This window comes from Pristiophorus japonicus, chromosome 15 (assembly GCF_044704955.1).
Source record: "Pristiophorus japonicus isolate sPriJap1 chromosome 15, sPriJap1.hap1, whole genome shotgun sequence".
Lineage (NCBI taxonomy): Eukaryota > Metazoa > Chordata > Chondrichthyes > Pristiophoridae > Pristiophorus > Pristiophorus japonicus.
In genome coordinates, this window is record NC_091991.1 from 2649385 (window position 1) to 2665652 (window position 16268).

At 42.2% G+C, this 16268-nt stretch overlaps 1 protein-coding gene across 4 annotated transcripts in view; it reads right to left on the minus strand.

The window, feature by feature from the left end:
• LOC139280566 (plasma membrane calcium-transporting ATPase 1-like) overlaps positions 1–16268 on the minus strand; it is a 145658-nt gene that overhangs the window by 122543 nt on the left and 6847 nt on the right. The window lies entirely within an intron of this gene.

Here is a 16268-nt window from a genome sequence, read left to right on the forward strand (position 1 = left end):
CCTCAACAACTTCCTGTGGTAGAGAATTCCACAGGTTCACCACTCTCTGGGTGAAGAAGTTTCTCCTCATCTCGATCCTAAATGGCTTACCCCTTATCCTTAGACTGTGACCCCTGGTTCTCGACCTCCAACATTGGGAACATTCTTGTCTAACCTGTCTAAACCCATCAGAATTTTAAACGTTTTTAGGAGATCCCCTCATTTCTTCTGAACTCCAGTGAATACAAGCCCAGTTGATCCAGTCTTTCTTGATAGGTCAGTCCCACCATCCCGGGAATCAGTCTGGTGAACCTTCGCTGCACTGCCTCAATAGCAAGAATGTCCCTCAAGTTAGGAGACCAAAACTGTACACAATACTCCAGGTGTGGCCTCACCAAGGCTCTGTACAACTGTAGTAACACCTCCCTGCCCCTGTACTCAAATCCCCTCGCTATGAAGGCCAACATGCCATTTGCTTTCTTAACCACCTGCTGTACCTGTATGCCAACCTTCAATGACTGATGTACCATGACACCCAGATCTCGTTGCACCTCCCCTTTTCCTAATCTGTCACCATTCAGATAATAGTCTATCTCTGTTTTTACCACCAAAGTGGATAACCTCACATTTATCCACATTATACTTCATGTGCCATGATTTGCCCACTCACCTAACCTATCTCCTCCTCGCAGCTCACACTGCCACCCAACTTAGTGTCATCCGCAAATTTGGAGATACTACATTTAATCCCCTCGTCTAAATCATTAATGCAGTGTAAACAGCTGGGGCCCCAGCACAGAACCTTGCGGTACCCCACTAGTCACTGCCTGCTATTCTGAAAAGTACCCATTCACTCCTACTCTTTGCTTCCTGTCTGACAACCAGTTCTCAATCCACGTCAGCACACTACTCCCAATCCCATGTGCTTTTAACTTTGCACATTAATCTCTTGTGTGGGACCTTGTCGAAAGCCTTCTGAAAATCAAAATACGCCACATCAACTGGTTCTCCCTTGTCCACTCTACTGGAAACATCCTCAAAAAATTCAAGATTTGTCAATCATGATTTCCCTTTCACAAATCCATGCTGACTTGGAACCATCATGTCACCTCTTTCCAAATGCACTGCTATGACATCCTTAATAATTGATTCCATCATTTTACCCACTACTGATGTCAGGCTGACCGGTCTATAATTCCGTTTTCTCTCCCTCTTTTTTTAAAAAAAAAAGTGGGGTTACATTGGCTACCCTCTACTCCATAGGAACTGATCCAGAGTCTATGGAATGTTGGAAAATGACTGTCAATGCATCCGCTATTTCCAAGGCCACCTCAAGTACTCTAGGATGCAGTCCATCAAGTCCTGGGGATTTATCGGCCTTCAATCCCATCAATTTCCCCAACACAATTTCCCAACTAAAGGATTTCCCTCAGTTCCTCCTCCTTGAGACCCTCTGACCTCATATCTGGAAGGTTGTTTGTGTCCTCAATGAATACCGAACCAAAGTACTTGTTCAATTGGTCTGCCATTTCTTTGTTCCCAGTTATGACTTCCCCTGATTCTGACTGCAGGGGACCTACGTTTGTCTTTACTAACCTTTTTCTCTTTACATATCTATAGAAACTTTTGCAGTCTGCCTTAATGTTCCCTGCAAGCTTCCTCTCATACTCTATTTTCCCTGCCCTAGTCAAACCCTTTGTCCTCCTCTGCCGAGTTCTAAATTTCTCCCAGTCCCTGGGTTCAGCACTATTTCTGGCCAATTTGTATGCCACTTCCTTGGCTTTAATACTATCCCCGATTTCCCTTGATAGCCACAGTTGAGCCACCTTCCCTTTATTTTTACACCAGACAGGGATGTACAATTGTTTAGTTCATCCATGCGATCTCTAAAATGTCTGCCATTGCCCATCCACAGTCAACCCCTTCAGTATCATTCGCCAATCTATCCTAGCCAATTCACGCCTCATACCTTCAAAGTTACCCTTCTTTAAGTTCTGGACCATGGTCTCTGAATTAACTTTCATTCTCCATCCCAATGTAGAATTCCACCATATTATGGTCACTCTTCCCCAAGGGGCCTCGCACAACAAGATTGCTAATTAATCCTCTCTCATTACACAACACCCAGTCTAAGATGGCCTCCCCCCCTAGTTGGTTCCTCGACATATTGGTCTAGAAAACCATCCCTTATGCACTCCAGGAAATCCTCCTCCACCGTATTGCTTCGTTTGGTTAGCCCAATTTATATGCATATTAAAGTCACCCATGATAACTGCTACACCTTTATTGCATGCACCCCTAATTTCCTGTTTGATGCCCTCCCCAACATCACTACTACTGTTTGGAGGTCTGTACACAACTCCCACTAACGTTTTTTGCCTTTTGGTGTTCTGCAGCTCTACCCATATAGATTCCACATCATCCAAGCTAATGTCCTTCCTAACTATTGCATTAATCTCCTCTTTAACCAGCAATGCTACCCCACCTCCTTTTCCTTTTATTCTATCCATCCTGAATGTTGAATACCCTTGGATGTTGAGTTCTCAGCCCTGTAATCCCAATCACATATCTGTTAACATCTATTTGCAAGTTAATTCATCCACCTCATTACAGATACTCCTTGCATTAAGACACAAAGCCTTCAGGCTTGTTTTTTTTAAACACCATTTGTCCTTTTAGAATGATGATTTAGTGTGGCCCTTTGTTTCTTGCCTTTGTTTACTCGGCCTTCCACTATTGCTCGTTATCTTTCTACCATCTGTTTGACTCCATATTACTTCGCCCTATCTCACTGCATAGGTTCCCATCCCCTTGCCATATTAGTTTAAACACTCCAAAACTGCAATGCACAAAGCTTAGTTGCAACATGTTCAAATCAGATAGGTGCAAAGATTATTCTGGTGTGGAGGGGAAAGGAAAGACTAGTGTCACTTTGCTAAATAAATGTAACCCTACTGCTCTGAAGGCAACACTGAATGGAAAGTGCTTTTGAGTATTAACATTCAATGGAAACAGTTCAATATATAATTTAATATAGCATTGGTTTGATTACATGGCTGGAATGTTATTTATATTTATCCTTCACTACTAAGGTTCAAGTGCAAACATGGTATCTCGATGCAAGGTAACACGTTACATAGTACTAACAAAGTGTAAAGTGTATCAACACATCCAGCAAGAATTCCAAGCATGTTGCAATTAGAAGCCTGGAGATCTTGTTGCTTGTTGAGAAAAATTGAATACAAGATTGATTCACAATCTAGATTCTTAAAAGACAATGAAAAATGCAAGCACTGTCAAAGCAGTACACTAAAGTAGAAACAATCCCAATACAGCAGCAAATTATTCACTGAAGATTACTGGAAGAATACTTTTACTCCTCCTCGGCAAAGGATTTGACCTTCACCTGCATATTCTCACCACTGTTTCATTACAGGAAAAGGCTCACTAAATGATTATCTCAGGAAAGCCTCTTGCTTAATCTAATTAGTCAATCCAAGGCCCGAAAAATCTATCGCCCATTAAGTTATATAAACCAATGCCGTTCAATGCTGAATCTAAATAACTGCTCCGTTAAGACTTAAATGGGAATAAAATAGCAAAGCTACAGTGCAAAGCCTGATGAGTTGTTATCCTAAGATGGATTTAATCACTTGGAATTATCAAACGTACGATATCAAAGGTATGAATTATGATACCAAGCATCTTAACATGAAACAACGAGTGAACAGCCATCCTTAGATTAGCATGGAGTGTTGCTTTTTTTTTTAAAAAAACAATTAAAATTGTTAAAACTGGAAGGGCAACCAGACAGATGCAGTGTGCATCACTGGCAGATCAGGAACAAAACTAATTAAAAGTGGAATTTTTCCTGCATTGGCAGAAATGTCATCTCATCTTAAACATCTAGCAGTTCTCTAACCAAGTCAAAATAAACTTGAACTTGTTACAAAAATAATTTCCATATCGTTTGATCAAGTCTATTTTCCACTCAGCCAACAATTATCTACACAATTATGAATCTCAACTGTGAAAGGATGCAAAAAATTATAACCCAACATGATCACTGTTTGCATGGAAGATTTTAAAGCAAATCTTTTGCGTTTTAGTCAATGCATTAAAATCTGGACTGATAGTCAGATGGAATTACAAGTCATAAATAATTGATACTCAAATTGTTCAAGCTTTGCGGCTGCAGTTTGACTAAGACACCTGAACCCAGATATTAGGTTGCATCTAACAGTTTCATTTATGCTCATACTCAAGTATGAAAACATGAACTCAAATGGCTTGGTGGCACAAAGGCCACAAGATGGTGTTAACTTCCTTTATGCCATTATGTTAGAGAAACTGGGAAAGTTTTGCAATAAGTTTGCATCTGTAGCAAGCCTCCAAATTGCCCCACACCAACAACATGACAAGAAATGATCAGCAACTTCACACAACAAATGGTTATTTGAGCCAAATTTACAACTGAATGAACAGACAATGTAGCAAAAAAACTAAGAATTAACTAGCGGCAAAATACCCAAATCCTTCATTTTTTCCCCCAGCCGTTTTATAAGCCAGAACGGCCACGAAACCAAGCAATATTACGTTCAGCATCTTCACTCAATTTAGTGTCCACCACAAGATTGGTTATTTAATTTTGGAAAACCTCAAATTTCACCCATAGGCCTGCTATGCATTTGAAGCCAATCTGAAGTTTCACCTGGGCTTTCTGCTGTGAACAAATGCCACGTGGATTTCTTCCCATACATGGTGATTACACTTGGAACTGGTGTACTTGGCCACCACCTTTGTCCCTTCCAACACGCCTAGTTTGGCCAGCTCCCCCAGGCAGCAGCCGCACAGCAGTCTGGATCTCCCGGAAGCTGATGGCGCGGGACTTATTGTAATGGGCCAGACAGCCTCACCTGATGTGCTACAAAATCATTTACAAAAGGGGGTTCATGACCATGGAGATGTCAGAGTTGGGGAGGACCTGCTTCATCACTTTGTAGATGGAGCAACTCTCCTTCCTCGACCTCCTCTGCTTCTTTCTGCCCTTTGTTCAAGGCTTCTTGGCACTCTTCAGGTGATACTCGGGCCTTTTCAAACTCCCAGACAAATTACATGTAATAGGTGCATCATAGGAGCTGTATTTTACATCCTGCTCCTATGGAACTACCAACAGAAAATGACAACCAAACTGGAGGTTTACAACGAACCAAGACGGAAGGACATAAAATCAAAAATAATCCAACTCACATTTAATAAAAGTTCAAGCCTTTAAAAATTGAGCTAATTGTTTGACAATTTTTTTGATGCACTTGATATTTGACAGTTGGACAAGCAAGGCTTCGATCCGGATATTCCGACACTGCATGCAGACTCATCCAGATGGGCCTGTGTCGTGGCCATTGGCCACCCATCTACACATCGATCACTGAAGACGAGGGGTGGTTGGGGGGAGAAGAGAACGGAGAGAAGGCTAAATAAAACTTCAGGGCAATACCACACCAATAGCTTTAGCAAGAATGATAAACCAATCTTGTGGGAAATATGTAAACAACTTTCATACAACCTCAATCACAAATTGACTTGCATGTAAAGTTTTCATTCAGCAAACAGCAAGGAGCAACATTTTTACCTTGATTCAGGCAATCATGTTTCAGAAAATTATTAAAGCCATGACCAAACCATCATGCTGTGGTAGCAGGAACACGGCCAACACTGCACAGGAGGAGATCTACTAGTACATATAAATCTCCAATTATCAGAACACCAAATTTTTCCCTTGCCTCCGCTGCTGAAGCCAATAACCTATACTGAGCCATGGCTCTAGCAGATCTCCATACCTTGCTCTGGTTCTGAAGCTAGGATCACATGGCTATATCAGTAGCATCACCAATCATTCCCTTAATAGCCACCATATATAGTCACCCATGGCTAATATTTACCTTTTCCTCCACCAAACAAGGGGACATAAAGGACAACTGCAGCACCAACACCTAGTTCTGCAGAGAAGAGATCTCAAATCTGATCTACTGGACTGTATTGCACCAGGGGGATGAATGTTTTGCAAGAGCAATCACAAACTAAAAGATGCAAATAAACTCATTCACTTAAGGGTAACCTTTCAGTTACTTTTAGTACAACTACAATCAAAAAAGTAGTCTAGTTTCCAGTTGCATATTTAGCAAACCTCCCATCACAAGCATAAACTACAACTGCCCCTTATCCTGTCAGAAGATACAGCGTCAATTATAAAGCTTGTGGAATTTCAATTATTCCTTCTTGAAAGGTGGAATCCCACATCCAAAACTCAACCCCTCCCCCACACAGCTACTGAAGGGAGAGCAGGGGAAAGCTTACTCCTTCTGTTTCAGGACACTATGGCATTGAGTGGCTGAAAGCATGGAGTAGACCATCTGAACAGTTTCTCTGCACTCTATATCTGACCAACATGCAGAGCATGGTAGTATAGTGGTTATGGTCACGAACTAGCAACCAAGAGGCCATGCCAAGCAGTGAAACCAAATTCAATGAATTTGATCATTGGTAATTTAGCACCAGTAACGACCATGAAGGCTACTGGATTGTTGTAAAACACAGCTGATTCAACAAACCCAGCCTGCTTACATGTGACTAGTCTAAGTGGTACATTAGACCATCAGCAGGCCAGGGCCACCGCCACAGGGAGCAGCTGCTGCAGGAGGGAGACAACTACGAAGCCAGGTCGCTGATTGCAGTGCGGGCAGGCACAGCAGGAGGGGGGTGAAGGAGCGGCAAGAGTCCGTAGATGGAAGTGACCGGGGCCCAGGAGAGGAGTCAGTTTGGGGCTCAGAAGAGGAGGGGGCCCAGGGGGAGCACAGTCCAGTCCATACGGATATGTGCGTGCACTAGGTCCGTGCAGCAGAGCTGGTCTTAAATCCTTGCCACTAGACCAAGACTGTGCGCTGTCAAGCTGGTGTGCAACAGCCACCACACGTTAAAAAAATCCACGCACAGGCATCTTCCACCCTGCAGGATGTAGTTCGGGATCCGGAATATTAGGTCCTTCATTGAAACACCTGAGAACTCATCCCTTTTTGGCGTGGAAGCAAGTCATCCTCGCTTCGAGGGACCGCCTATGACAACATTAGGCAGTTGATTTGTAAGAGAAGGAAATCAAGTTAAACAAAATCAGATACATTGCCAAGGGAGTCAAGGGTTATGGGGGAGCAGGCAGGGAAATGGAGTTATGGCCAAGATCTGATCAGCCATGATCTTAATGAATGGTGGAGCAGGCTCAAGGGGCCCCAATGGCCTACTCCTATTTATTGTGTTATGTACTAGCACCACAAAGGGAGTCATCAATATTTGACAAATCTGGACTTAAAATAATTGCTATTGGTAATCTGAAAGGTCAGTAGTCTGCAAACATGCAGCATTCAATGGCAGCCAATCTGAAATTTAACCCCATTCTAATGAACAGAGCACATCCCCGAGAGGTGCCACCCATGCTTGATGCAGGAACCATGAATATAATGCAGAAGAATGATTTACAAATCAAGTCAATGCAATAAAAACACAAGTATCCCACTTCAATCATCCCTAACAATTGGTGTTAATATTTCACATCAATGAGCAACAATGTTTAGATATGGAAAATGCCATTTGCTGTTCTGGGGCAGGCCTAATGCTGCAATCCTTATTCCATATCAGTTACATTTTCCACAGCAAACCTGTGAAAGGAACACCAAGACTACTTGTGTAATTGAATACACTCAAGTACAAATGTCAAAGTGTGATAAATTGCAATGTTATTTGCCTAGATGGCAACCTTCAATATTACATCGGATATATGGCACAGAAACAGGCCATTCGGCCCAACTAGTTCATGCCGGCGTTGATGCTCCACTCGAGCCTCCTCCCGTCTTCTCATCTAAATTTCAGCATAACCCTTTATTCCCTTCTCCCTCATATGCTTGTCTAGTCTCCCCTTAAACGCATCGATATTCACCACAACCACTCCCCATGGTAGCAAGTTCCACATTCTCATCACTCTGTGCATAAAGAATTTTCCTCACTTCCTTATTGGATCCCAGTGACTATCTTGTATTGATGGCCTCTAGTTATGTTCTTCCCAAGTGGAAACATTCTCTCTGTATCCACTATCCAAACCCTCCAGAATTTTAAAGATCTCTATTAGGTCACCCCTCAGCCTTCTTTGGGAAAAAAAAAAAAGACACCCCCAGCCTGTTCATCCTTTCCTAATATGTATACCCTTGCATTTCTGGTATCATCCTTGTAAATCTTCTCTGCACCTCTCCAGTGCCTCTATCCTTTGCATATGGCGACCAGAACTGTACACAGTACTCTAAATGTGGTCTAACCAAGGTTTGATACAGATTTAGCATCAACTTCCCTAATTTTCAATCCTATACCTCCATAAATAAACCCTAGTGCTTGGTTTGCTTTTTTATGCCCTTGCTAACCTGTGTTGCAACTTTTAATGATTTGCATATTTGTACTCAGATCCCTTTGTCCCTCTACTCCACCTAGATTCACATCTCCAAGTAATAAGTGACTTCCCTATTCTTCCTACCAAAATGTAATACCTCTATTGTGTGGAACTTCATTTGCCAATTATATGTCCATTCTGCATATTAATTTCCTCCTGTAATTTGTTGCAGTCCTCCTCAGTACTGACTACCGCCCTCAATTTGAGGTCATCTGCAAATTTTGAAATTATGTTTGATTCCAAAGTCTAAAATCGATTATATAAACAGTGATCCCAACACTGATCCTTCTGCTACGGTGAATGGCTGGCTACCTTTTACCCCAACTCTGCTTTTTGTTTTGAAGCCAGCAATTCATTCTGCAACTTGTCCCCCAACTCCACATTCACAAACCTTGTTCAGTCTATTATGGGGTACCTTATCGGAGGACTTTTGAAAATCTAGGTAAATTACATCTGCAATGGAAGAAATCAGACAACATAATTTTAAGTATCCCATATATATCACAGGAACTAAATCCAAATAACTGAAGGCTTATTGCACTGACCGTTAGGATCAGTGAGGAGAAAACAAGAGAACAGTTATCAAAACCCAACTGCATGGACCTGAAAGGTCGTCGAGAAGCTGCATTCCAGGCACTGATGGAACAACTGCTCATAGGACTGACCCAAGCAGATTACAATTTGTACATTGATGCAAGCAGAGATGATTAGTAACCTTAAAATTTTGGTTATGACAGCCTCAAGCTGAAATGTACAGAAGAATGATGCTCCAAGTTGGATCTCATGGGACAAAGCACTTTACAGCCAAAGAAGTGCTTATTGAAGTCTAGTCACCGTTGCAGTAATGTAGGAAACGCAGCAGCCAATTTGCACACTGCAAGCTCCCACAAACAGCAATGTGATAATGACCTGATCATTTGTTTGTGATGTTGAGGGACAGACACACCAATGTCAGTGTTCTCGCTCAGGCCAATATCCCCAGCATCGAAGCACTGACCACACTTCACCAGCTCCGTTGGGTAGGCCACATTGTTTGTATGCCCGACAGGAGACTCGCAGAAGCGCTCTACTCAGAACTCTTGCATGGCAAGCAAGCCCCAGGTGGGCAGAGGAAATGTTTCAAGGACACCCTCAAAGTCTCCCTGATAAAATGCAACATTCCCACCGACAACCAAGACCGCCTTAAATGGAGGAAGAGCGTCCGGGAGGGCGCTGAGCACCGAGTCTCATCACAGACAGCATGTGGAAAACAAGGAGCAGGCAGCAAAAGGAGCACGTGGCAAACCAGACTCCCCACCCACCCTTTCCCTAAACGACTGTCCGTCCCACCTGAGACTAATTCCCGTATTGGATTGTACAATCACCCAAGAACTCACTTAGAGTGGAAGTAAGTCTTCCTCAATTTTGAGGGACTACCTATGACGAAATATTAGCCAGGACACCAGATGATAACTCACCTGCTCTTTCAAATAGTGCCATGGAATCTTTTACATCCACCTGAGCAGGCAGACAGGGCATCTCATCCCAAAGACAGCACCTTCAGTGCAGCACACCCTCAGCAATGCACTGGAGTGGCAGCCTAGATTTGTGCGCTCAAGTTCCTGGAGTGCGACCTGAATCCACAACCTAACTCAGGCGAGGGTGCTACCCACTGAGCCACAGCTGACACTAGAAGCATGCAGTAGAAAGCCATCACTTCATGTGTGGGGGAGCTCTTTGCTACATCAATGCAAAACTCACTGCCCAGCTCACTCCATTGCCATGCATCATCCACCACTACAAATATTTATTCAATTTTCCTTTAAAAGATGCAATAATCTCCCTCAACCACTCCCTAGGGCAAAGCTGTCCATGCTCCAGCAAACTGCAAGTAATCTTTCCTTGCTGCTCTTTTTTCAGTGTTAAATGAATGACATCACAGACTCCCAGCCAGAAGGAATGCTCTCTAATCACCATCTAAACCTCATTTAAAAACTGAAGTTGACAGTGTTCCCTGCACCCAAGTCCAAATCATTTACATATAGAGCAAAAGTGGAACCAGCACTGGAGTACACACTTCTGAGCCTTCTCCAAACTGAGCAGCACCCACTTGCCCTAACTGTTCTCTATCCTGTGGATGAGTTCTCTAGCGAGGCATTACCGGTGAAATCAAAGGTAGTGCCAGTGTTGAGTAGAGCAACACCTGGAAGACACTACATGTTTGAGGGGGAACTCCAAATGTTTGGACTTGGGTATCTTGGAATAGTGTGTTCAGTGAGCACAAGCTCACTGGTCATCAGTGATCATTTTGCAAACTCTGCCATCACTCTGCCCATGTATCTGATCAGAGGGAAGGTCGAATGGAGAAATTTTCAATGCTGTACTTTTGCTTCCCAGCAAGACCCCACTCTGGCTAGGTCACCTTCAAAATCAGAGATCAGGGATGACCAAAAGTCACAGCACCCAGCTGGAAATGATCAGCGTGAACACTTCAACTGATGAACATCCTTGGGGCAAGGGGAAAACCCATTGGACAAACTAACTACAGATGGCATACTAGCTACAGTTGATGTTCATTTATGACTTTCCCAATTTAGTGATATTTTGGGAGCTGCCCACTGATTTGGCAATGACATTACATCAGAGTCAACCCAGGAATGGATGGCTGGCAAGACATCATGGATACCTGTGGCATGCCTACAAAATAGGCAAACAAAGCAGGCAGCGCAGGCAGGCAATGAGTTCGACGCTACAACTGGTCAGGAAGGCCAGGTCCTTGTTCTGAGGGCAATGAGTGCAAGAGTACATTGACTATTGGCACTTGTACCTTCAGCTGGTTAGGTTCTATGCTCTGGAATTCCCTTCCTAAACCCCTCCACATTCCCCATCTTCTATGATCCTTCTTAAAAACCACATCTGAAACGTATTGGTCATCCCTCCTAATCCCTCAGCAACCTGATCTTGATTATACTTCATTTAAAAAAGGTACTGTATAAATGGATGATGTTAGAGAGCCAGTACTGCCTGCATTGGTTCAACAACCCAAACCCTGATTTCCCCATGTTTGTAATCAAGCTTGGACAAGGTGAAGTACATTTTTGTAGAGAGAACTGAACAGGAAGTAGAATCACAAATAGAAGCAAATGAACCCTGCTTAGTGCCTTTCACAACTTCAGGGCATCCCAAAGCCCTTCAAAGCCAATGACGTACTTTGAGTGTAGTCACTGTAGGAAAATGTGACTGACAATCTGCACTCAAGGTCCCACAAACAGCAATGAGATAAGTGGCTAATTTGTTTATGATTTGGTTCAAATTGAAATATTGATTAGGTCACTCCTCTGCTCCAAATAGTGTCATGGGATCTTTTACATCCAATTGAGGGGGCAGACAGGATCTCAATTTAACATCGCATCTGAAATATGGCATTGCCAATACAGTACTTCCTTAAAATTACATTAAAGTGTCAACCTAGATTATGCATTCAATGGAGCTTGAACAACTTTCAGACAAGAGTGTTATCACCAAGCCACAGGCAAAACCCTAGTGCTACAATTCCCCAAGAAGGTTCCTTGCCCAGTACAGTGGGATTGAATTGATTGGTGGAGACGGATTTGGTGGGGGGGTGCGAGGAGGGTGTGCAAGGACACACAAATACCAACATCCATAGCTATTTCATAAATCTTTCCCCTCTTTCCCAAGACCAAGCTCTGTGGACCATCCCCCCTCCGCCGTCACGCAAACTGCACCAGGTCAGCTCACTATCGATCAGGATGGTGTGCACAGCATGGAGCTTTTAAAACAAATCCAAACAGACACTCTAGTGCAAACCTGGAATGCTGCATTAGCAGAGGTGCTGTCTTTTGGATGAGATTTAAATCGAGGCCCCAACTGTATGTTCATGTCGACATTAAAAGTTCCCACTGCACTACCCGAAGAGGGGGGAATGTATACAGCTGCCTTAACTTCATTTTAACTACCCTAGAAAAAGGTGAAGGAGGTGGTGCCAACACTTAACAGAGAACTCCTTCTCCCTACATATTTATTTGACTTGATGGTCACCCAAAGAACTTCACATCCTACATCAGAGGGCAATGGCTGCAATGAGGAAGACTGGGTTAGTTTTGAATTCTGAGGTTCCTCCTTCTGAATACAATCTACCCCAGCTGGTCAATTGTTGGATGGGGATCTGGATAGTAAACAGAGTTGAAAAGTGCATTTATGCATTAGGAACTCACTGTTTGTAGAGGCTATGCATTTTTATCCCAAAAAGTCAAGACAAATTAGAATGGGAAAACCACCCACACAAGTAAAATGGAACCACCTGAAACAGCTTTCCCTCCACAAGACATTATACTCTGAACATCCAGTCTCCAAGTTATGTTGCTAGCTTTCTGCAGGAGGGAACTTGCAACATCCCATTTTTGTTTTTGTGATCAGCAATTGACCTGTAAACAGTTTATAACTTACACTCTCCCACCCAAAATAATATGGGGAGCAGCACAAAATAGATACTTAAAACCAATGCACCATTCATCACAAGTTGAGGTTTTGCAGGTATAGGTACAGGATACCAACTTGAATAGCTTGTGCTGACCACAGATTGTCAGTTTAAAAAAAAAGTAAATGCAGATTTGGTGTGGGTTTTTTTTTGGGGGGGGGGGGGGGGTGAAGGATTGAAAGCAAATATCAAATGTACTATATACAGGGGAAATGATGGCCTTAAAGATTTGTATATTTACTGAAATCGTTATTGCTTTTGTTATGCAAAATTTTTTCCCCCACGTTGATGTTCTATGCAGGACAAGACCAGACAATATCACAAGATATATCAAAAGATTCCAGCAAATTTCATAGGTTGACAAGTTGATTTAAAAAAATATCAAGCCATTAGGAACAATGTTAAAATTCAGTTTTTAAAACTTGGAAAAGAATCAAATATGCAATTGTTCACACAGCACATGGTAGTATGCTTAAAAAATTACGTTACTCCAGTAGGAAAACATATCAGTACAAATAAAACTTTTCATATGTTGTGTTCAAGGTGAAATGTGGCAGTGCAAGGAAATTAAATATTTACTTTGGTCGGCCAGAGTCAGCATTAAGCACTACCACATCATTTCTATACTATCCAGAGTAAAGCTCTTCTACTCTGCCTCAACTTTAACCAACTTGGGTGCAATCAGGATTTTTTTTCCTACTTCCTCTGTCAAATGATTTGAAGAATCCAGTGTCGATCTATGCTAAAATCATAAAACTAACAAGCATTTGTTAGGATTCTAATGCGCTTGGCCTGGGAAAAAGCAGGTCATACATTTCATACAATAAACATGAATGGAAAAGCAGGAAACTCGACACGTACCTGAAGTGCTAAACTATCAGGAGACACATTTAGTGCCGCAGAATTCTAAACAGGAATATGCTACACATTTAATCGGAGTTTAACTTCAAGTTCGAAGACTCATGCTTCACACCAGTAAGAAAATTTGCTGAATATTGGCCATCATACTCAAACTAATCAAAATTGGTTGTGTCTACATCAGGGTTTTGGTGTAATAATCTTCCATCTGTTGTCAAGCCCACAAACAGCAGTGGACGGCTCAGATAATATGATATAGACTGATCCACTTCAATTATTAATGAACAGAGGATGAAGCAAACATAGCGGCAGATTCGGGTTTATGACTCCTCTCTAAAGGCACTTGTGGTTGAGCAACAAGTCACTTCATCCACTTACATTTTGTGCTATTAAAAATAGTCTTTTTGAGCAAAAAGAAATTGGCTACCAATGTGCCAAACGCGACCAGTGCTGAACTGCAGTTTCTGATGGGCAATTTTAAAACACAATTTCACACTAGTTAGAATTCCAAGATGGAAGCTGTATTGCAATAATTATAATCTGCATGAGGTCTGTGCACTCAGAAAATTCAAAACCTTCACCCAAGTCAATGTTAAAACTATTGGGGGGGGGAAGTTGAATTTTATTTATTTTTATTTAAACTGTTCTTTATCAAAGGGTTAGGGTTAATAAACAGAAAATGCTGGCAATACTCAGATCAGGTAGCATCTATGGAGAGAAAGAGGCAACGTTTCAGGCTGATGACCTTTCGTCAGAACTAGGGTTAGGGTTAGCATGTTCAAGCTTTGACAAAGCTTTGGGGGAAAGCAGATTTTTAAAAATGTTGTTCTTTATAGGTCAACCAAAAAGGAACCAAGCTCAGACTGCTGGAAAATTTCTAAATCAAAAACAGGAATTAAAACTTTAGTTCTGAAAATTCATAAATTCTACTCCAGAATATTTAGTCATTTTTCCCATGGTTTGACAAAGCCAACAAAATTTAAAAGTTGCTAATAGATTGAGATTCTTAAACAGGATACTTCGAGCAGACCCACTAAGCCAACACTGCAGCTGTTTTTGCCAATATCAGAAATATGTTGAAATCCTAAATGAGTTCTGCAACTGTGATCCCTGCACACAAAATCAACTCGACAGAAAGTGTTTAGTTTCACTCCGCCACCAACGTTGCCTTTATATGGTGCTGCCGTCTTCCAGTCAGATCGTCCTTCAGCACAGACTATCCATATTCAATGCAACTGCAGCAGAACTATCAGAAGTCACCTAAAACAGGTCTCAAGAGAAGACAAGCTGGGATTCCAGTTAGTGATCTTCCGCTTGGGAAAACACTAAAGATACAGAAAGTAAAAACACATCTTAAAACATACCTTCATTACAAATGCAACAAAAGCCTGGATGACGAGCAAGTTTCAGACTCCTATTATGGTTTAGTTCCTAAAATGCATCACATGTGGCATAAAGCCAGACCACGAAAGCTCCAGGTACAACTCCCCCGTCGTACTGTGGGGAGCATTCTTCTATTCCTGGACTTTAGGGGAACGTTGGAAAAAGTAGTAATACTACACCAGGCAGAGCTCCTGCTTAGTAATATCCAGTGACTCCACCCACCAGCATAGAGAACATGGGTGTGGCCATCAGGTAACTGACATGTCTTGACTGAAGCACCCACATTGAAAGAATGACTCCTTCTTGGGCAAGGTAGAAAGCAGCTGCAGAACTGTATCATAATGGAATGACTCACTCAGGAAAGGAAGGAAGGAAGGAAGGAAGGAAGGGGCGAAAAAACCTTCAAGAATTTCTCCAGTAAAGCTGAAGTGATCATTTAAGTTGGCAAGTGCAAATACAAAATATGCAGCGTTTTTGGAATATATAGAAGCTTCTTCCAATGACCCCTTTCACGCATCAACTCCAGTGACTTTGAACATCAGTGTCAGCACGTTAGGTATCTGAAGATGCCTCTTATTTTAAAACCAATTTAATCCTACGCACAACTTGCTGTAATTAGAGACCAGTTTTCCTTCGAGCAACAACTTCCATTGTTTTCAGCGAGGGAAGTCAAAAACAGCAACCTAGCACCACCCAACAGGCACCGGAGTTTGAGGGGAAGTAGAGCTCAAACCAAAAAGCCAACTAGCTGATCGCACTGGTCGCCTTCAGTAAAACTAGAATATTTCTGATAGTGGCAAAAAACTGTTTCTAAGTATGCTGATTTAAATTGGCTTGCAAGCATAGTTTGGATTAGTCAAACCTTGAAAACATCTGCTCTTTTGCACATCAATGCTTATGTCCAAATAGCCCAATTGAATGATGGCAAGCTTGCATTTGAATTACTTAAATGAAGACTCACCACCTACACATAGAGGACTCTCCTTGCAGTCACAATCGCTTTTTGTAGCCAGTCCAATCTAATCCGCATTAGAGGCTGGAAACCCATGAGGTCATGGTTATAAAAGGCAATAAAATTCCAGC